At 42.4% G+C, this 24,051-nt stretch overlaps 1 long non-coding RNA gene across 1 annotated transcript in view; it reads right to left on the reverse strand.

The window, feature by feature from the left end:
- Positions 1-10,577: 10,577 nt before the first annotated feature.
- Positions 10,578-24,051, reverse strand: part of LOC135275110 (uncharacterized) — a 45,836-nt gene continuing 32,362 nt past the window's right edge. Inside the window, exon 3 of the long non-coding RNA XR_010342829.1 lies at positions 10,578-12,153. This is a non-coding gene — a long non-coding RNA (uncharacterized LOC135275110). The remainder of the gene's footprint in view (positions 12,154-24,051) is intronic.

The raw sequence follows: 24,051 nt of genomic DNA on the forward strand, positions 1-24,051 counted from the left end.
TATCTGACCTGATAAGTAAAAAAAATTACAGAGGCCCCAGTGAATAATGACTGGAATAGGAAGCAGACCAAGATAGCAGGACCTTATCCCTTGGTCCCCTCCCTGTTTTAACAACTTTCCTACTGACTGACTCAAGAAAACATAAGGCCAGAAACAGATTACAAAGAAGTCAAAATGAACGTAACACTAAATTCTAACTTGATTTATTTATTCTTCTTGGATAAATGGCAGAATCTTGAAAATGTGATCCTTACAAGGAAGTATGGTTGCTGGATTTGTGTTTTAAATAAAGGAGAGGCCTACTTCAGCTCTTACCTTTGTTTTTTTTAAAGTTGAGGGAAATGGCTTCAAAGCTCTGTAACCCTCACTATAAGCATTCTGGACTTGTAAATGCAGGAAAAAATCATATGTCTATTTACCTTTTAACTTAATAGCAGCTGCCTGTAAATGCTGAAGTTCAAAACAAGTAAAGAAAATTACTCTGGTAATGAAAGGGTTACTGCTATTATAGTGCTGCTAATCCAGTTTTGGAAAGCTCCACCTTGCCAGAAGCAGGTAATCAAACAGAACTAAAAAGAAACGCAAAGGAAAAAAAAGAAGTAGGGGTGGGGTGGGTGAAGAGAGGGCAGCTCGAATAAAAGAGTTCAATCAAATGTAGAGGAAGTATTTTCTAGAGGCACCCAAACCCACCAGAATCAGGAGAAGCCAGGAGCTAAATTTGTCATTAAGTACCTGGAACAAAGGTAAGGAAATGTCTAAATACTACTGCTTGGTCATAAAAAGGAACTAGTCCAGGGTGGTAGGAGGAAAGAAGTGGTATGTTTTATGACTGCCTAATGGCAGACCTTTCAGGATTCTGAAAGTTATTCCTTCCCTTCTAAATGCATCCCACATTGAGGAGGAAGTCAGCACAAAGTTTAAACGAGTGCATATATGTTACAGTTCTAGCCATTCCAAAAGACTCATTCCAACTATTGCTAATAGTCACAGCAATAGTCTTTTGTTGCAAATCCGCAGACAATTGATGGCCAGTTTATTATGCTCTGTCTTTTAAATCTAGAGAAAATCATATAACAAATTTCACATGATGGGGCCAAAATCCAAAGAACCTTGGATAGCCAACACTGGGAATATGAGGGACAATTTGCACGTCATTTATTCACACGCTTTTTTGTTCCTAATGTTTTCTGGGCACTTTATAGTTTTCTTTATCCAATTCAAACAACTGGATATTCAAAGATATCCAATCCAATAATCAACTTTCTAATTAGCAGAGTCTAGATAATATACAGAGTTCATTCAACCTGGCTACCCTCATGGTTTGATTTTGAGAGTCAACAATAAAAGGAAAACTATAGTTTTGTTAGGCAACATTATGCAGTAAAGGGAGAGTCACTCTTTTTCTCATTTATATATATATAAAGCAGCTTAATTGACATATAATATAATCCACCTATTTTAAAACATACAACTAAGTGGTTTTTAGTATATTCACTGAGTTGTATAACCATCAACACAATTTCAGAACATTTCATCATAACCTCCTGCTGGGGGAAAAAAACCCACATCCATTGGCAGTTACTTACCTTCTTGTCCCGGCCCTAAGCAATCGCTAATCGTTTTGCAATCAGTAATCTTTCTGTCAGATTTGTGTGTTCTGGACATGTCATATAAAGGGGATCATACAATATGCAGCATTTTGTGTGTGGCTTATTTTACTTAACATAATATTTTTGAGGCCCATGCATGTGTAGCATGTATTGGTACTTAATTTTCTTTTCTTGCCAGATAAAATTCCATTGTATAGATAGATATACCATGTTTTGTTTATTCATTCATCAGTTGTGGACACTTGAGTTATTTCTACTTTTTGGCATTTATGAATAGTGCTGCTATGAACATTCACGTGCAAGTTGTTGTGTGGACACATTTTCATTCGTCTTGGTAGAATTGCTGGGTCATATTGTGACTCTATGGTTTCACTTTTTGAGGAACTGCCAAATGGTTTTCCAAAGCAGCTGCACCATTTTACATTCCCACCAGCAGTATATGAGGAGAGATTTACTCTTTGATTCAGATGTCTCCTATCTGTTAGCTATAGGACCCTGTGCCAAGTGTACAGAACTTAAGAACACCTCCATTTATTGTCTGTAAAATAGAGATAGTGATAGTATCTACTTCAAAGCGTTGCTGTGAAAAATTAATGAAATGTTGTATGCCAATATTCCCGGTACAAAGCCCTCAATAGTTCCCCCTACTCCCTTTTTTTTTTTTTTTTTTTTTTTTTTTCTGAGACAGGGTCAAGCAGTCTTCCCACCTCAGCCTCCTGAGTAACTAGAACTACAGGCACACGCCACTGCATCAGCTAATTTTTGTGTTGAGACAAAGTCTTGCCATGTTGCCCAGGCTGATCTGGGCTCAAGTGATAGACCCGCCTTGGCCTCCCAAAGTGCTGGGATTATAGGCAAGAGTCACCGTACCTGGCCTAGTTCCCCTCCTTCTGACTGTAGTATTTAGTTGTCAACTTTTATTCTCTAATAGGCAGATAAAGATGAAATTTTAACTTTATATTAACACTAAGTAATTCATACACATAGCTGGTGCTGAATAAACACTTTGTGTGGATACCTGAAAATAGCAATAGAACTTACAGTGTTTTAACACAATAAATTTATTTCTTTCTCCCTAGTATGGAACTAATACCTGAGACTATAGGAGGAGAAAGCATAGAAACAAGTCAGCCTTTTTGTTTGTTTGGAATTTTCAGATTTTTCTGGAAACATTTTTTATTTCCCCAACATTTTGTTTTTAAGAGTTTCAAACATATAGAATTAAAAGAATATTCTAATGACCACCCATATGCATACCATCTAGATTCAACAATTGGTAATTTTTGCATGTTTGCTTTATCTATGTGTGTGTGTGTTTTGCTAAGCTATTTTAGAGAGCTACCGACATCAACACATTTCACCCCTAAATACTCCAACCTGCCGCTCCTAAAAATATTACCAATTACCATTACCACACCTGAGAAAATGGAGTATAGTTCTGTAAATCCTCTACTGCCCAGTCAATACTCAGATTTTCTCATTTCACCTCAAAGTATCTCTTAAGAAGATCCAATCTGACAAGCCAGCTTTACTTTTAATCAATCTGAGCGCTTGTGACTGTTTAGAATCACTAACATCCGCAGGAAAAAAAAATGTGTTTTTGCTGTTGTTTTCAGATTTCAGGTCAACTGGTACCTCTGTTCTAACTAGCTACTTTCTTTGCTTTGGTTCTGATTAAGCCTGAGATAGGAAGTAGTGCAAAACTGTGTGTTGCTGTTTATGTGTGATGATATTCAACTAAATAAAATGGTCATTGATTGTTGTAGACATTTTTTAGCTACCTCCTCACTATTCTTCTTCTCCTTTTCTTCTTTCTAATACTATCCTGAACCTTAAATAAACATGTGATCTATTGGCCCTTGACTAGGAATGGGATCCACCGTTTATCCTTTGTCCCTTAGTGCTTAGTCCAGGGAAGGACCCGTGAGCCACATTAAGCCAATCAGGACTAAGACTAAACCTCAGAGGTTTTGATTGAACTGTGGAAGAGCAAAGTTTCTCTTTCCTGCTAGACTTAAAAAAGGAAACCTATAATCCCAGGGATTTACTGGTAGCTATCTGGGATACAAAAGAGAAGAACCAATTGAAGATTTAGCCAACACAGGAAAGAGAACCTGAGACATAAAAAGAAACCAGGACCTAGTCACAGTATATGAGCTCTAAGCCTTATCTGAAGCGAGCATGCTCACCCTCTCACTCTTTAATTATATTACTCAATAGATTACCTTTTTTGGCTTAAGCCAGTTTGGGTTGTGTTTTCTATTATTTATAGTTAAGGGTCCCAAGGCATTCAATCCTTATAATTTGCTTGTCACTCATCCCTGAGTAAAATATGAGGTAACTAATAGTAATAATGATAAGCGAATAAAAATACAATTGTACAGCTCCACATACTGTTATAAAATATAACCACTTAACCACTATCCAGAAATAGAAGCTTTTCCCATTTTCAGACCCTCACATGCCCTTTTATTCACAGCCGTCTCACTAACCCCAAAGGTAACCACTTTCCTGACTTTAATGTAGTCACTTTCTTTTCTTTCTTTGACCACCCAACTATGAATTCCTAAAAACTGTAGTTTAGTTCTTGAATGCTATATAAATTGCATCAAGTAATCAAATATTAGATATCCTTTTTTTTTTTTTTTTTTTGAGACAGAGTCTCTCTCTGTCACCTGGGCTGGAGTGCAGTGGCATGATCTCGGCTCACTGCAACCTCCGCCTACTGGGTTCACACGATTCTCCTGCCTCAGCCTCCTGAGTGGCTGGGATTACAGGTGTGCACCACCATGCCCAGCTAGTTTTTTATATTTTTAGTAGAGACAGGGTTTCACCATGTTGACCAGGCTTGTCTCAGCCTCAAATGACCCACCCACCTCCGCCTCCTAAAGTGCTAATATTACAGGCTGGAGCCACCATGCCCAGCCTAGATATTCTTTTGTGACTAGCTTTTTCTGCTTAACATTGTGAGATTCAATTATGTTCTTATGAGGCTACAGTTATTTCATTTTTATTGTGGCATAGAATTCTATCTATGAATAGCACAGGATTTAATCATCCTACTACTTATGAACATTGAATTTATTAACATTAAATTTTCAGTTTGGAAACTTTTCCAATCTGAATCATGCTGCTGTCAACATTTTTGCACTTGCCTTCCTGGTGACCATGTGTACATATTTCTCTTGAATTGCTGGGCCACAGGGCTACATATCTTCAACTTTCTTAGGTAACCAAACTGTTTCCCAAGGTGATTGCAGCACCTTACTTGCCTAACAGCAGTCTATTTCCTGTTGCTCTATCTCCCGGCCTATAAATGGTATTGTCAGACCTTTTAATTTTAACCATTCCAGTGGGGTTTTTAACTTGCATTTCCCTAATTGCCAGTACGGTTGAGTACTTTTTCATATTTTGGGGGCTTTTTTAGATTTCCTTTTTGATGAATTGCTCGAAGTCTTTCACCCAATTTTTCCTTAGGTTGTCTTTTGCTTGTTGTTTTCTTTTTTAATTTTTGTATATTACGAATGCAAATCCTTAGTCAATTATATGTCATGCAAAATGTTCTGTTATATAGATTCCCTTTTTATTCTCAAAATGATGTCTTTTGAGGAAGATAAGTTTTTAGTTTAAATTTAATATTTTTTATGTGTATTGCTTGTTTTAAACCTGTTTTTTCTGTGCTCCACAGCTTCATCTCTGTCATGAATTGAGTGTGCATATCTGAATAAACGTGTTTCTGAACTTTCTATTCTATCCCACTGGTTTCTGTTTAATCTTGTGTTGACACCAAACTCTTCCAATTATTATAACTAAATAAGAAGTCGATATGTGGTAAACACATCTTCCCACTTGATTTTCTTTATTTTGTTTTGTTTTCAAGAGGATCTTGGCTCTTTGCATTTCCATATCAATTTTGGAATCAGCTTGTTAAGTTTCCCAAGATCCTGCTGAGAGTTTTAGTTTCCACACAGAGGTCTTACCTATCTCTTATTACATTAATTCCTCCATACCTGGTGGTGTTGGTTTTTTTTTAATGTTATTACTAATGTTAATTTACTTTTTTTTTTTTTTTTTTGAGGTGGAGTCCTCCTCTTTCATCCAGGCTAGAGTGCAGTGGCACAATCTTGGCTCACCACAATCTCCACCTCCCAGGTTCCAGCGATTCTCCTGCCTCAGCCTCCCAAGTAGCTGGGATTACAGGTGCACACAACCATGCCCGGCTAATTTTTGTATTTTTAGTAAAGATGAGGTTTCACCATGTTGGCCAGGCTGGTCTCAAACTCCCAACCTCCAAGTGATTCACCCATCTCAGCCTCCCAAAGTGCTGAGGTTGCAGTCAGCCGAGATCACGCCACTGCATTCCAGCCTGGACAACAAAGCCAGATCCAGTCTCACAAAAAAAGAAAAAAAATCTTAACCCATGGAGAGTCAACAGCTTCTCACAATAGTTGATCAGTTATAAAAAGCCAGCTAGCTTCTACCAGTTAACAGTAGCAGTGGAACCAATTGTTCAGATTCTATGAAGTTACTACTCCTGCTTGTTATATATTCTATAATGTGAAGCAACCTGTACACCCTGCAAACTAGGGTCCCTTCTAAATCACTGCATGGAGTAGTTTCGTGTAGTAATAGGAGAATCAGTGATATGTGGGTCCTCTTTTATCAATTATGTCACTTGCTGCTGTATATCCATATATTCTATTTAATAAACTGCTATTAAAAAAAAAAGATGTGCACTCAGAAGAGAAAGAATCATATTTAGGCACCTGCCAGATGCCAACAACTTGAAGGCCATCAGCAACCTGCACTGCCTCAGCCGGCTTCTGCCCAGGTGGGGTCTGATGCAGCTGCTGGCGCCTAGAGAGGATGTAAGTGGGGAGAGAGAGCATAAGTTGACCACAGGCCCTTGCAGGTGCAGAGAGCTCTCACTTTTTGAATGGAGATTGAGCCATTTAATTAATATCTTGACTAGACACATTTCTAATTACCAAAGCAAGACTGATTTTTTACTTAAAGTGAGTAGGACTGCCCACTAATTAAGAATTCTTGATATCTGTCCAAGTTTCCTTTGGAAGGCAGAAAAAAAATTACTCCTTCTGAATAAAAACTTAAACGGATAGTGAGTAATAAAATCAGATTGCACTTTGATTACATCAGGAATCTTGGGAGTTACTTCCAGAGTAAAAAGTTCAAATAAGAAATGATAAACTAAACAATTATGATTGCATATCAGATTTACAGAGCAAATGGAAGGAAAGATGAGGTAAGCTGGGGTCAGTCCAGGAGTTAAGGAAGGACTTTTCATGCCATGTGAAGGAGTTTGAACAGGAAATCAAGGAAATGCTGAGGAGTTGATGTGGAAGAGTAACATTTAGGGCATTTACTATGTTTTAGGTCCTGTACTAGGTGATTTACATGAACTACCAAATTTAATTCTCATGAAAAACCTATTACGTAGACAGTATAATTATTGCCATTCTAAAAATGAGAGAACTGAGGCATCGAAAGGTCGAGTAAGTTGTCCAGAGTCACACAGCTAGCAGCAGCAGAACCCAGATACAACACAGACTTGTTTGGGTTCAATGTGTATGTCCCCCATTATGGTGCACCTGCTTCCTGTCCACTGATAATGCCAGGATAGGTGATGAGTTTGTTCACGGAGTCTAGAACTCAAGCCCCACTGGTCTCTCCTTAGTTATGAATGAATGATTACCTGAAATGACTATATAAACAGAAAAGACCATAACACTTCAGGAATCTTCTCTGTGAGTTTTCTTTGTTTTTGTTTTTTGAGACAGAGACTCACTTTGTTGCCCAGGCTGGAGTACAGTGGCATGATCTCGGCTCACTGCAACCTCTGCCTCTCGAGTTCAAGCAATTCTGCCTCAGTCTCCCAAGTAGCTGGGACTACAGGCATGTGCCACCACTCCCAGCTAATTTTTGTATTTTTAGTAGGGACGGGTTTCACCATGTTGGCCAGGTTGGTCTCCAACTCCTGACCTCAGGTGATCCACCTGCCTCAGCCTCCCAAAGTGCTGAGATTACAGGTGTGAGCCACTGTGCCAGGCCCCTGTGAGTTTTATTTGATGTCTGATATGGTTTGGCTGTGTCCTCACCCAAATATCATCTTGAACTGTTGCTCCTATAATTCCCACTTGTCATGGGAGGGACCTAGTGGGAGGTAATTGAATCATAGGGGTGAGTTTTTCCTTGCTGTTCTTTTGATAGTGAATAAGTCTCACGAGATCTGATGGTTTTATGAAGGGCAGTTCCCCTCTATACTCACGCTTGCCTGCTGTGATATAAGATGTGGCTTTGCTCCTCCTTCACTTTCCGCCATGATTGTGAGGTCTCCCCAGCCATGTGGAACTGCGAGCCCATTAAACCTCTTTTTCTTTATAAATTACGCAGTGTCGGGTATATCTTTATTAGCAGCAGTGAGAACAGACTAATACAATGTCTCCCCATTGTTTCACAAAATAAGAACGTTTGCTTTGGGCCATAGACTTCTGAGTAGAGTCTGGCTAATTAATTACTCTTTCTAAATAGGAAATGGAGGTGGCGGCTAGGACAGTGCAGACTAGAGTTACTCTAACTAGGTTCAAAGCCTGGTTCTGCCTCTTCCCAGCTGTGTAAACTTGGCCAACGTACTCAACTTTTCTTTGCCTAATTTCCTGTTTAATAGCACCTACCTCATAGGATTTTGTGTCCTTTATATATAAATGTGTCATTATACATATAAAGTACTTAAAACAATATCTGGCACAAGAAAAGCAGCACAGCTATGGTCTGAATGTTTATGTTCCCCCAAAATTCATATGCTAAAATCTATTCTCCACTACAATAGGATTAAGAGGTAAGGTCTCTGGGAGGTGATTAGGTCATGAGGGCTCTGTTCTCAGCAATGGAATTAGAGGCTTGAGGAAGCTTGTTAGCCCCTTCTGCCTCATGAAGACATGTAGAAAGCACTATCTACCAGGAACACGCTGTCACCAGACACCCATTGGTGCCTTGATCTTAGACTTGCCAGTCTCTAGAACTGTGAGCGATATATTTATGCAGTTTATAAATGACCTGATCTAAGATATGTTGTTATAGCAGCCCAAACCAGGATAAGCAGTTACTATCATCATTGTTATTATTATTATTTTTGGCTTATCATGCTCATACCTTCACTATTCAAAGATACTAACGATACTATCAGTCAATATTTACTGAGCACATATTCATAGCATCTGTTAGATGCTAGGTGCCGTATAAATGAATTAGAACACACAATTCCTGCAGATGCTAAGTGTGACGTAAATGAACCAGAACATAATTTCTGCCTTCAAGCCTCTCATGACCCAGTTAGATAGATGGACCTACGTGTGCTGTCATGTTATAAAGCTGGTTTGTACATATTTTATCCCTTAATTGATTATAAACTCTTTCTGGCATGAGCCACGGTTTATTCCTTATTGCATCCCTTACTCCCTCTCCCTTCCACCTAGAAGATTGTCTACAGTATGTCTTCAGCTAATTTGTCATCAGCTTCCAAAAGCCTCATTTTTGTTTTCTTTTTTCCTTTTTTTTGAAACAGAATCTCGCTCTGTCACCCAAGCTGGAGTGCAGTGGTGCAATCTTGGCTCACTGCAACCTCTGCCTCCTAGGCTCAAGCAATTCTCCTGTCTCAGCCTCCCAAGTACCTAGGATTACAGGTGCCCCCCCACCACGCTCAGCTAATTTTTGTATTTTTAGTAGAGACAAGGTTTCACCATGTTGGCCAGGCTTGTCTCAAACTCCTGACCTCAGGTGAACCACCTGCCTTAGCCTCTCAGAGTGCTGGGATTATAGGAATGAGCCACTGTGCCTGGCCACGAAAACCTCATTTTCAGTAATCTTTCCTGCTGACCACTCCTATAAAGGTTCTGGTCCTTTTTTCATAATGCCTTTGCTTAAGTGTTCTTCTCAGCATCAAGCTTCCAATCCACTGACCCTACCAGCTCTTTACGTCTTCCCCTTATGTCCTTCCATGTCTCTTCACCCACCATAGTTCTATAGTGTGTCATTTCAATGTGCCACTTACAAGGATTCTTGACTCTCTGTCTGCTCTGCATCTGCACCTGAGTGGCTGATATTGCTGGATGAATCACAAAACCAATCACAAATCTCAAATCTGAGCCTTCAGACCTGCTCCACAATCTCACTGCATTGTCCTGATATGTTTGTTTCCCACTCCCAGAGAGGCATGCTCTGCTTTCTTCTCAAACCTTCCACACCATCCATCCTCTCTCTTCCACTATTTTCAGTTGAGTGAGTAGCTGAGAAAATCGAAGTGATCCGTCAAATCCCTTGTCTGTCCACCATGAAATGACCAGACTGTAGCGATATTCTAGGCCTTCTTTCTTGAACCCTGGGAGAGGTTCCCTGGCTTCAACCAAAGATCAGATCCTCCACTAGCGAGCTGAATCTCAGCCTCTTGTTTTTTCCAGCATTTAGAATCGGAAATAAATCTCGTTCTTTCCCATACCATCAAGTCCTCTCTCTACTGAATAATTCCCACTAGCATACGAGCATGATTAGAATGGCAGTTGTTCAAAAAATGTGTCTGGACATGGTGACTTGCACCTCCAATATCAACACTTTGGGAGACCAAGGCAGGAAGACTGCTTGAGGCCAGGAGTTTGAGACCAGTCTGGGCAACCTAGTAAGATCACATGTCTACAAAAATGTTTTAAAAAATTAGCTGGGCATGGAGGCACACACCTTTAGTGCCAGCTATTCAGGAGGCTGAGGCAGAAGAATTGCTTGAGCCCAGGAGTTCAAGGCTATAGTGAGCTATGATTGCGCCACTGCATTCCTGCCTGGTGACAGAGTGAGACCCTGTCTCTCAAAAAAAAAAAAAAAAAAAATCCCTCCTCACAACCCTCACCTCCACTTCTGTAGCAGGAGCGGCCATGGGAAACAGATCTCTTGGACACCAAATACGGAAGGAAGGAGTTTATTCAGCTGGGAGCAAGGTGGCATAGTTGCCTAACAGCCAAGCTCCCCTAACAAAGGAAGGTTCTGTCTTTATATAGGCTTATACTTTAGATGTTACACATGGAAGAATCTTAGGTTTATAACTTAACATATGAAGAGGATCTCAGTTTATAGTCTCAGGAATTACATATGAAAAGGGCTTCAGTTTACAGTCTTAGGAATGCAAAGGGCAAGTTTACAGTCTTAGGAATGAAAAGGGAAAGATGATCTGAGATGCCTGTGTCTCCCTCTTCACTCCCTCCCTTTGAGACCCTCACCACTTTATAATATTAGTGAGAGGTCTCACTTTCATTCTCACTTTCCAGATTTTCTGAAGAAACCGACTGATAATGTTTCATATAATACACTTGTGATGTCATTTTTTGGCTAACTACAGTAATGATGAATCCCCTAATCATTTGAAGGAACAAGGGGAGTAGACAAGGGAGCAGTAAACAAACACCTATTATTATTATAACACTTATGATGAGAGTTTTGAATCCTCCCAAGGATGAGAACCAACATCCAAATAAGGACTCATGATTAAATCCGTGCCATATCTGTACAGGCACGTGTGCCACTTTGGTCATGTCTTGCACAATATCCTCCACTGCTTGCCCTGGTCATCTATGTGCAGACGGCAGTTGGTTAGATTGAATTTTCTCCAGACTCCTCTTTCAGCTGCTAGCAAATAATCTAGGGCCAGTCAGTTCTGATAAATCACATTTCTCATTTGAGTTTCTTGTCGGGCCAAGAGGGACAGAGCTTTGCCTGTTTCATTAGTGAGTATTTCCAAAACAGCCTGCAACCAGATGATCTGGTTGAGCATGTAAATAGGGGTCCGGTATCCCCATGAGCCATCCTCAGCCCATGTGGCCGGCCCATAGTACTCATTAATTCTCTCCAGTGGCCACTCATAATCTGTCTAATCCTCTAATTTTAGGTGTCACTTCTCCCTAGCAGAGTAGACTGGATGCCCTAACAGCTCACCTGTCTTAACAGATAATAGAAAGAAAGAAGGCTTAATGATGCCTATGACACAGCTACCTGTCCATCTCATGCATTACACACCTTATATTGAGTACCATTATATAAACAGGTTCCCTTCTGTGTCCCCGTACATTTATAAGAACTGCAGGACAAAAGAATGACAGTAACTTTTATGTCCTACCTGGTGTACATACTGAGGGTATTCTTCAAAATTAGTTAATGTTCCTACTGTACAAGTCCAAATATTAAGAAGAACAAGTCCCATGATGAATTTCCTCATGCTTCGGCTATGCAGGGACCAGCCAGCTTCCAGGATGTGGCTGGAGCAGGGCTTGTCCTTTTTAAGGTGATTCTGCAGTCCTTGCCTTGGTCTAAGTCTCAGCTGTTGCTGGTTTTTACACAGCTGTGGTGGATTAAGGCTGGGATTCCTTCTACCTTCACGGCTGTGGGATTGGTCAGGATCAGGTCTGAGGTCCTTTCCATTGTGGCTTTAGAGGGGCTGTACTCCCATCCTTTATCCACACGTGATTACCTAGTGAGAAAGGGTGAACTGGGGAGAAAAAGGCTTACAGGTCATTTGTTATTTACTTAGGTTGAAGTATCCTAAGCGATTCTCCTTAGAGCTGGTAACTAGCATCCTAACTCAATCTCTCCCCACTCCCAAGGAGTTCCTAGGAGTGCCCAAAGTAGGGGAGGGGGCCTATGTTATAAGACTTAATAGGGGAATATCCTGTTTTTCCTAAAGGGGGTGCCTCTAATTTTGAATAACCCCAAGGGAAGTGCCTGCGCCTACTCTAATCTTGTTTCCTGATACTTTCCCTAAGTTGTTTTTGATGGTCCGGTTCATTTTTCCCACTTTTCTGGAACTCTAAGGTCGGTAGGCAATGTGCAGTTTCCAGGTGACACCCAAGGCCGTTGCTGTTTTCCAGACTAAATCTGCCACAAATGCTGGTCCACTGTCTGCTCCGATGTGCAGTGGTAGTCCAAGCCTAGGGATAAGATCTCGAAGCAGCACACAGGTTACTTCATGGGCTCCCTCAGTCCCATCCAGAGTATGTGCACACCAGGACCAACAAATACTTATGTCCCCTACACTTGGACATTTCAATAAAGTCTACCTGGAGATCTTCAAACGGATCTGCTCCATAAGCTTGAATTTCAGGGGGAATAGTTGGACCCTGCCTCGCGTTGTGTTGCCAACATGAAATGCATTGCTGTGCCACAGTTTTGGTCAAGGCTGCTAAGTGTGAGATGTAAAAGTACCAGCCCAACATCTTTTCAAGCGACTCTTGACCTAAATGAGTGGTCTCATGTAAGGCCTGTACAACTGCTGCCCCCAGCAGCTGCGGTACTGCTATTCTTCCATCTGGCCGTTGGATCCATCCTTCTTTAATCAGTTGCCCCCTTCTGTCTGAAGAAAGTCTCTTTCCTCCTTAGAGTAAGTAGGTATTAGATCAGGGATCTGGGGAATCAGCAGAGCTGTAACTGCTATTCGGTAGGGAGCAGATGCTGCCTTACAAGCTGCTGAATCCTCTCGGGAACTTCCCAGGGCCACAGAGGTGTGGGCCCACTGATTTCCTCGACAATGCATGACCGCCACCCTCCGGGGCTTCCAGACTGCTTCTAGTAGCTGCAAAATTTCATGCTGATACTTTATTTCTTTTCCCCCTGAAGTTAACAGGCCTCTCTCTTTGTACAGTGCTCGATGTATTTCGAGAGTCAGGACTGCATATCGAGAGTCAGTGTAAATGTTTACAACCTTATCTTTACTCAGCTCTAGGGCTTGAGTTAAAGCAATGAGTTCAGCCTTCTGAGCTGAGGTGCCCTGAAGCAGGGATTTGGTCTCGAATACAGTGTCCAGAGTTACCACGGCGTAGCCTGCACGTCTTTCCCCTCATGGATTGACAAAGCTGCTCCCATCCACTACAACTCCCAGTCTATGACTGTCCATGGCTGATCCCGAAGATCAGGCCTGCTGGAATAGACTGTGTCCAGGACTTCAACACAGTTGTGTTCAATGGGACCCTCTGACATTGGGAGCAAAGTGGCGGGGTTTAAGGTGTTGCAGACTTCAATGGTGATGCGGGAATTTTCACATAGCAGGCCCTGGTATTTGGTCAGCCTAACATTTGATAACCAGTGGTGCCCTCTGCTATCCATTAGAGTCACTACTGCGTGAGGTGCCTTGATATTTAGGTTCTGTCCCAGAGTTTGCTTATCTGCTTCTTGTGCTAGCAGAGCAGTTGCTGCCCGGGCCATTAAACATGGGGGCTATCCTTTGGAAACTCCATCCAGCTGCTCAGAGAGGTAAGCTACAGGCCTGGGCCAAGGTCCTACTGTTTGGACTAGGACCCCAACTGCCACTTTTTCTCTTTCTGCCACATATAATGGGAAGGGCTTTGTTAAATCAGGCAGCCCCAAAGCTGGAGCTGACATTAGTTTCGTTTTCAGTTCCTGATAGGCCTGATGCTGCTGGGATCCCTATTCAAAGGACTCCTTGACTTTCCTCTTTGTCACATCATAGAGGGGTTTCACTAGTACTTCAAAGTTTGGAAATCCACAATTTACAAAACCCACCACTCCCAGGAGCTCTCTTGCCTGCCTTTTAATCTCAGGTTCAGTCACTTTGCAAGCGGATTGCTTCCTCTCTGCTTCTAGGCTGCGTTCCCCCTTCTGGATGGTGAGCCTCAGATATTGCATTTGCTTTTTGGCAAATCTGGGCTTTCCTTTTAGATACTTTATACCCACAGTCCTCCAGGTGCCGAAGTAAGGCATTTGTTTGCTCACCCAACTGCCATAGGGTGTCCCAATAGAAAGTTATCAGCATACAGGGGCAGCATGCAAGCAAGAAGCTTCTGGGGGGTGGTCATTGGCTGATGCCAACCCAAGGATGATGAGAGAGTTTTTGAGCCCCTGGGAAGCTGGGTCCAGGTGTACTGAGTGGTTATACCCGCTTCTGGGTTTCTCCCATTGAAATGCAAATAGTTTTTTGACACTGCGAGGCCAGTCCAATGCTAAGGAGGTATTCTTTAAGTCCAATTAAGTGAACCAACTATCTTCTGCTGGCAATAGTCCCAACGGCGTGTATGAGTTGGGTGCAAAGCCACGCAAGCCCTGCATGGGCCTGGGTGATAATATCAGTCTTCTGCTTCTGGCTAGGAAGTCTCCACCCTCCTTCCTAAGGGACAATGGGAGCCTGGATGACCCCTGCCTGGGGCATTTTTAGCTGCAGGGAGTCTATTTTGTTGAATGGGATAGTGACCCTCAATTTGCACAACAGGTTTTGCGGAGAAGAGAGGCAGGGGCAGTCCATTAAGTACAAGAAAGTCTGTTCTCTTAACACCTTAATAGCTCTAACAATATTGGTTCTGTTTTTTCCATGGGGGGTTACAGGGCTGTCGTCCAGACTGTGGGCTCTTTGGGGGCATATGAGTCCGGCCCCCCTCTCTTTTAGTCCAGTGGCCCTTCCATTAGATTGAACAGAGCCCCTTCACTTTTTATCTGGATCCTCGTTCTTAGGATCACCTTGTTCTCCCATTAACTGTGGGCATTTTTTTTTCCCCAATGTCCTATTTCTTGACAAAATGCACACTGATCACATTGCAGGCGCAGGTGGGCAGACTGTGGGGCTTTCCAGGAAACCCCCTTTTTCCACACTCTTGGGGGCATTCCTCTGATAGCAGCAGCTATCAAGTCAGCCTTCCGTTGAGCCTGACGTTCCCTTTCCCTATGATTTTCCCTCTGGCTTACCGCCTCTTGGTTTACAAACGCCTGGTTAGCTACTTCCAATAACTGAAGTATTCATGCATGCAAATCCTGCCTGTTTCTGCCACTGAATTTGCCCGGACTTGGGAGTCCGCGTTTCTCAGTGGCGAGGGGGATGGTGGTTTCTAGCAGTCTATCCCTTGGCTACTAAAACACTCGCTGCCTGCTCTCTTAGCCACTTTGGAGGGTTTAACACTAACTGCAACCATGAGTCTATGTATGGAAATTGATCAAGGTGTTCTAGCTCGCCGTATATAACCTCATGCCTTACTTCGGAGACAAGGGACCTGTCTAGGGTCCCCTCTGGGAACAACCTACCCTAAATGCTGGCCAATCTTCCCTACATAAAACCCTTAATTTCTCTGGTGTCATAGTTACTTTATAATTCCCACTAAACCCCTTCTTGAAATTTTTCAGCATGGTTTCTAAAGGGGTGGGCTTGCTATGGGAGTGACCCACATTAACACTTCAAAGAAACAATTCCCACAGTTAGGAGAGTGTCAGTTCACTCACAGCAGTTCCCGCCTAGCAAGACCCAGCACAGAGCACTCTCCAATTTACATTCACTTCAATCTTTTCACAATGCCCAGAGGCTTCTTCATTCAGCCTTATGTGGCTGTCTCTAATTCTTACAAATTGCTCAATGACACATGAGGCCCTTCCTAATGGGCCCAATACCTTTTATGACTGATGAGTCTGACTGGACACATCTACACACATAGACACACATCCGATTGCTCTCCTTCCAATTCAAAACCATAAGCAAAAGCTTCCAAGGTTAGTTACAGAGAGAGCTACCTTCCAAAGTGCTGATCTGGTACCTGTGGGTGATCAGGCCACGCTTCCACCCCAAATGGGGTGGGCTACTTTCCCAGGTTCAATATTACCAAATTCAGTTGTCCAGACTTCCCCAAATACACATTCCTCCTCGGTGTTCAGCCACTGGGTGGATCTGCACTGCAGGGCCTCCCTGCTCCACTCTGGCAAGGCTTTTCCACCAGGCAAATACCTGCCCAGGAGCACTCTCAGGATGCATCACCTCAGCGAGCAGGAGTCCCCCTGCAGGGATGCTCCACAGGGCTAGGCAAACCACCTAAGAGACTTTTTCCCACCGTCTGCTATCCCAGACTCGCTTCCCGGCCAATGCACCAAAAATGTAGCAGGAGCGGCCACAGGAAACGGATCTCTCAGACACCGAATACAGGAGGAAGGAGTTTATTCAGCCGGGAGCAAGGTGGCAAAGTTGCCTAACAGCCAAGCTCCCCTAACAAAGGAAGGTTCCGTCTTTATATAGGCTTACACTTTAGATGTTACATGTGGAAGAATCTTAGGTTTATAACTTAACATATGAAAAGGATCTCGGTTTACAGTCTCAGGAATTACATATGAAAAGGGCTTCGATTTACAGTCTTAGGAATGAAGAGGGGAAGTTTACAGTTTTAGGAATGAAAAGGGGAAATTGATCTGAGATGCCTGGGTCTCCCTCTTCACTTCACTACAAAAAATATCCTGAAAAGTTGTCTATAGCCACTGCCTCAACTTCCTGCCATCCATTCTCCCCTTAATCCATTCCAATCAGAATTCCACCCCCGCAAATATTTCACTAAAAGCTTTCTAGCAAGATCGTGAAAGACTTCCTCTGGTCCCTTGTCAGTATTGATCTTATTCTACTTGTCACCAGCAATTTCAAAGGGTTGATCATCCTTTTTTTGTGGGCAGGGTTGGGGGATGAAGTTTTGCTCTTGTTGCCCATGTTGGAGTGCAGTGGCACAATCTTGGCTCACTGCAACCTCTGCCTCCCCTGATCAAGTGATTTTCCTACCTCCACCTTCCAAGTAGCTAGGATCACAGCCGCGCACTACCACGCCTGGCTAATTTTTGCATTTTTAGTAGAGATGGGGTTTCACCCTGTTGACCAGGCTGTTCTTGAACTCCTGACCTCACATGATCCACCCGCCTCAGCCTCCCAAAGTGCTGGGATTACAGGTGTGAGCCACCACACTCATCTGATCATCTCTCCCTTTTAAAAACACTTTCTCCTCCTGAATTTTACATTCGATGCCTAGGGCTGCTGTAACAAATGACTACAAATTGAGTAGCTTAAGATAAAGGAAATTTATTTCATTACAATTTTGGAGGCTAGAAGTTCAAAATCAAGGTGCCAGCAGGGCTGTGTTCTCTCTGAAGTCTCTAAAGAAGAGTCTTTCTTGCCTCTTCCTAGCTTCTGGTCACTCCTGGCAATCCCTGGTATTCCTTGGCCTGTAGCTGCCTCACTCCAGTCTCTGCCTCTGTCATCACATGGCCTTTTTGTAAGGACACCAGTCATTGGACTCAGGACCCACTGTAATCAGTATGACCTCATCTGAACTTATTAGATCTAACTAATTAGATCTGCAAAGACCCTATTTTCGAATAGGTTACATTCTGAAATTCCAGATGGACATCAATTCTGGGAAGAATACTGTTTAACCTACCACAGTTTCTGTGACTGCATGCCTTCCTTGTTTTTCTTCTACCTCATTAGCTGTTCTTTCTCACTCTCATTTGAGGGCTACTTTGCCTTAGCTATAAATATTGGAGTGACCCAAGGCTTGACTCAGGGCCCTTTTACCCTCTCTAAACACTCTATCTCCTGAGGGGATATCATCCACTCCCATGGTTTTAAAATTCCACTAATGACTTCCAAATTTATATTCCAGCCCTCAGCTGTACCCTCAGCTGTGTCCAAATCCCAGCCTCCTATTGATGATAGTAGTTAACACTTACTGGACACTCCCTATGTACCAGACCCTGTCTTAAGGTCTTGATATGTATTAACTCATTTAATCCTCACAACAAACTTATGAGGCAAACAACAATAGACTGGACAAAGAAAATGTGGCACATATACACCATGGAATACTACGCAGCCATAAAAACTATGAGTTTGTGTCCTTTGTAGGGACATGAATGAATCTGGAAACCATCATTCTCAGCAAACTGACACAAGAACAGAAAATCACCACAAGTTCTCACTCATAGGTGGGTGTTGAACGATGAGAACATGTGGACACAGGGAGGGGAGCATCACACACTGGTCTGTTGGGGGGATAGGAGAGTGACAGCCGGGAGAGGGGAAGGTGGGGAGGGATAATGTGGGGAGAAATGCCAGGTATAGGTGATGGGCGGATGGAGGCAGCAAACCACCTTGACATGTATGTCCCTATGCAACAATCCTACATGATCTGCACATGTACCCCAGAACCTAAAGTACAAAAAAAAAAAAAAAAACAAACTTAGGGGGTGAGTACGATTTTTATCCCTAATTCATAGATGAAAAAACTGAAGCACAAAGAGGTTAAGTAAATTGTTCAAGTCTACAAAGCCAGGAGCCAGGATTTGAAACTGGGTAAGCTGAGTCCAGAGTCTGCTCTCTTTACCACCACCTGTTCTGCCTTTCCTCTGGGCTCCAGGCTCATATATTTCAATGCATACTTGACATCTGCACCTAGATGTCTAATAGGCATCTTGGAGGTGAACTAAATAGAACATTGGACTCCTGCCCCTTACTTTCACCTTAATCTTTCCTTCCCCAGTCCCACATCTCAGTGTATGGCACCACTAACCCATAGAAGTCAAGTTCAAATTTGATTCTACTCTTTCCCCATTTACCCTAGTCTTCATTCCCATGCCCAGCCAATCCATCAACAAGCCCTTTTGGCTTGACCTCAAGCATAGGTCTCCAATCTGTCCACTTCTCTCTATTTTTTACTACCATCCTAGTTCATGCAGAGCTATCATTTCATGTTACTGCAATTAAATTCTACCTGGTCTTTCTGCTTTCACTGCAGTCTCCCCACAACCCAGCAGCTAGATTAATTTTTGAAACATAATCAGATCATGACATGGCCCAGTTTCAGTCTTCCAGGTGCTTCATATGTTCAAAATGCATACTACTGTTTCTAGCCCACAGGGCCCAGCCTGACCTGGCAACTTTGCCTCTCTGCCCTAATCTCTTACCACTTTCCTCCTTCCTCCTCCAGCTTGAGTCATGGGCCTTACTCCTGCTTTTCCAGGAATACCCCAGCCCATGCTTGCATCACACCCTCTGTACCTGTTCACACTCCTGACAAAAATGGCAGCAGAAATGCTGCATCCTTGCATCTTCCCTTTATCCAGGCCTTGGCTCAAACATCACATGCTCAGACAAGACTTTCCAGAATCACTACCTTTTCTTTTTTTCAAGACAGGGTTTTACTCTGTCATCCAGACTGGAGTGCAGTGGCACCATCTCGGTTCACTGCAACTTCCGCCTCCTGGGTTCAAGGAATTCTCCTGCTTCAGCGTCCCAAGTAGCTGGGATTATAGGTGTGTGCTACCACTCATAGATAATTTTTGTATTTTTGGAAAAGACAGGGTTTCACCATGTTGTCCAAGCTGGTCTTGAACTCCTGACCTCAGGTGATCTGCCCACCTCAGCTTCCCAAAGTGTTGGGATTACAGGCATGAGCCATGGCACCCAGTCTAGGGCTTTCCTGAATCACTAACTAATGTTGTCCAGCTGTCCCCTGATCACTTTCTATCACACACTACCCTATGTTGTTTGTGTGTGTGTGTGTGTGTGTGTGTGTGTGTGTTTAAACTGAGTCTCACTCTGTTACCTAGAATGCAGTGGCATGATCTCGGCTCACTTGCAACCTCTGCCTCCTGGATTCAAGCAATTTTTCTGCCTCAGCCTCCTGAGTAGCTGGGATTACAGGCATGCACCACCACACTCAGCTAATTTTTGCATTTTTAGTAGAGATGGGTTTCTCTGTGTTGGCCAAGCTGGTCTCAAACTCCTGACCTCAAGTGATCCACCCACCTCGGCCTCCCAAAGTTCTGGGATTATAGACATGAGCCACCATGCCTGCCCTGTTTGTTTTTTAATAGCCTTTATCATTATTTAAAAATACGTCATTTATGTTTTATTTATTTCGACAGAGAGCTATTCTGTCTTGTTTACATTTGTATCCCCGTTGCCTAGAATGGTGTTCAATACAGAGTAACTACTCAAAATATATTTTTAAAGGGATGAATGAATGAAATTGAGTGTACAGACAAGTGAGGTCAATCATGGCAGGTCGTTTGTACATCAGTTTTAAGGCATAGTTTGAAAGAGGGTAAGATGGTTCATTACTATAGTGGAGAAAGGACTTTTTTAGCAAAGAAAACAAGATATTCAAAGAAGTGAGCTGGTCTTAAATAAGTGACAGATAGAAGCTGATAACTATATTAATTCAGGTGATATAGAAAGTTGGCAACTACAGGAATAAAATTAGCTTATCAGAGCAGGGAGTCATCACTTAGTCAGATATGAATGTCAAACTAAGGAGTTTAAATTTATTAATGACTTCAGCAAATACTTACTGAGTTTCTACTGGATGCAGGTCCTATTCTAGGTATTTTTTATACAATAATGAACAAGCAAGATATAATCTCTATCCTCATGGTATTTATAGTCTAGTGGAAAACTGGCATCAAATACTATTCCATAAGCATTAATACAAATACACACAAAGTGTGTGCTGAATTAATATTTTGGAAAACGACTCAGTATGTGTTTTGTCCCCACATTACTTGTTCTCCTTTGGCTCTTACCCATTCAATCAGCTCAGTATTCTGCATGTAATGATGCAGAAAATAGATGAATTGCAGAATCCAATATATAACGAACAAAAATCTTGTCTTAGCTCTTGAGTTCCAAAATCCTAGTTTTCAGTAGGCATACAATATAACTTCTGTCATGAATAGTGATTTGAGAAAATACTCGATGAATCAGAGCAAGGCTTTTCTGGCCGAGAGACTGGCAACTTTTCTCTAGGACAGAGGAGAGTCAGAGGGAAGTGATTAGAACTTAGGTGATGTTGTGTCTTTGCAAAACAGAGCCTCTACCCCATCTCACTGCCCAGGCCAAGCTCCAGGGGATGATAAATTCAAGATTAGTTTGGACTTCATAAGAGCAGAGGAGACTGGTGCTCACTTTCTCCAGGCCCAGCCCAGCAAATTGACCAACATTGAGTAGAAATGGCTTTGTAGATGCCTTTGCTCTTGGACTTTGAAACCTCACAGATTCCCCCTTTCTTCTCTTCGATGCAGAAGAGCAAAGTGATCTCTAGGCATACAGGAGTAGTACTCCAATGAAGCACAGCATTGCTTTTCTGACAGCAAATCTGTCATTTGCCAAGGACTACCAATTCTCCAGTTCTTTGATACCAACTGGGTGTCCAACAATTCAACTCTGACAACAATTACCTGGAGTTAGTCCAGACCCCAAAAGTTATGGACTCAGTTGCATAAAAGTTCCTCCACTTCACATGTTAGCCAAATATGGGGCTCCAAGCTAACTGAACCACTACTCAATCAACTACAAATTTGGGGATTCCCATGACCCTCCCTGTATTAGTTTGTTTTCATGATGAGATAAAGACAAACCCAAGACTGGGCAATTTACAAAAGAAAGAGGCCTAATGGGCTTACAGTTCCACGTGGCTGGGGAGGCCTCCCAATCATGGCAGAAGTCCAAGTGGCACATCTCACCTAGCAGCAGACAAGAGAAGAGCTTGTGCAGGGAAACTCCTGTTTGTAAAACCATCAGATCTTGTGAGATTTATTCACTATCACAAGAACAGAATGGAAAACACCTGAGCCCTTGATTCAATTACCTCCCATCAGATTCCTCCCACAACACATGGCAATTCAAGATGAGATTTGCATAGGGACACGGCTAAACAATATCACTCCCCATCCTCCACCAGGTTTGATAATTCGCTGGAAAGACCCACAGAATACAGGAAAGCACTATACTTACCACGCAGTTTTATTATAAAATGTACAATTCAGAAGTAGCCAAGTGGAAGAGATAGATAGAGCCAGGAAGGGAGTGGAAGGTGGATAGAGCTCCCATGTCCTCTCTGGGAATGCACCCGCCTAGCACATCAATATGTTCACAAACTTGGAAGATCCCTAAGCCTCATTGTTCAAGAGATTTTACTGAAGTTTCATTACATAGGCATGATTGATTGGCCATTGGTGATTGAACTCAATCTCTAGCCCCTTAGCCCTCCCCTTCCATGGTTAGGGGATGTGGCTGAAAAGACTCTGGTGATCAGTTCATCCTGAAGCTCTCTAGAGACTAAGAATTCTCTCTTTAGCATAAGGTCAGGTATGATTCAAAGGGGCATGTTATAAATAACAAAAGACAGTCCTATTGGGAAATTCTAAAGGTTTAGAAACCCTTGTTCCCTGTGTAACTACTCTGCCAGAGGCAAGTCTCAAGCTCTCCAACTTGATGTCACTGGGTTCACCTGGAACCCAGGTGAAATCTCAGGAGGAAAGGGAGGGGTGAGTACTGACTCTAATATCATTTTCAATTGCTGTTGAATAAGGGTTCAAATTATAAATTAAAGCCTACTCTTCCTATCCCTCCCTCCCTTCTTTCCTCTGTCCCTCCCTTGCTGCTTCTCTCCCTTCTCTCCCTTCTCTCTTTCTTTCTTTTGTTCACAGAGTCAACAGTGGCTGAGTGCCCATGTGTTTCATGACGCTTGTCTAGTATATTTTTAAAAGGTGGCACCAGGGTGCTTCTGCTAAAGTGGATCTGTTGTTCATGGAGGAGCTGGGGGTAATGGCCCTGGAAGTGTGGGGAGATCAACAGCTGACAGGGATCAGCCCTTCCAGTCCAAGTGGGACACCGCTGCCTACATTACCTTCCTCACCTTCATCAGCACCGTGTTGTTCTTGCTGTTGCTCATTATCATCCACTGTTGCTGCAGCTGCTGCTGCAACTCCCCTAGATCCCAGAAGGTGAGACCCCAGAAGGGTAACGTGGCCCTAAACCTTAACACGATGACTCCTTGCCAGCCCCTTCCTGTTTGTCCTGCCTTGTAGCAAGTAACAATGCCATGCTCTGTGTTTACCTAGAAAAAATAATTAATTAAATTAATGGTGAGTCACATATTTAGAAAATAAGTTATTTGCAGAACTGCGTTTGTAGATTGAGATCCATTCCTATCATTAAGACTGATCTTAGCATTGTAAATAGAGCTATATAAAACTACAAAGGTATTTGTGGAATCCCAACTGGATTCTATTTAAATATCAATAAGAGCTGAGCCCTGCCTAGTAACAAGAATAGGAAGATAATTTAGGATAGAATACAGCCATTCAAAGAGTAAATCATTCCAATCTCAAAGTGCAACAACCTGGGACAGGGGTTACAGACCCAGAGTTCACTAGAATCAAAGATGTGGACATGGGACCCTTTCTGGCTATGAAACTCCTATTACTGAGTTATGAGGCCTCAGTATGTTGGGAGAACACAAAACCCTGAGTCCCAGCCAAATCCAGGGTCAATTTGTATCCTCATTGACCTCCTCCTGAAAGGTAACACCAAATGTTTGGTGTGATATAACGGTCTGCTTCATCTGCCCATTTTAATTTGAAGAGGATCTGTAATTGAAAATAGAGTAAATTATGAAAACTGATTAATCTAAACCCACTGTATTCATGTATTCACGGTAAGTTGAGAAATATCTCGTGTACTTGCTATTTAGAATATACACAATGATTTGGAGAATTTATTAGTAGCAGATGAGCAAATCAAACAGAATTACTTTATGATTTAATGTATAATATTTAATTGAATAATTGATTAACTTCTGACTTT

This window comes from Aotus nancymaae, unplaced genomic scaffold (assembly GCF_030222135.1).
Source record: "Aotus nancymaae isolate 86718 unplaced genomic scaffold, 86718_ANA_hifiasm-v0.15.2.pri h1tg000015l_0, whole genome shotgun sequence".
Taxonomy (NCBI): Eukaryota; Metazoa; Chordata; class Mammalia; order Primates; family Aotidae; genus Aotus; species Aotus nancymaae.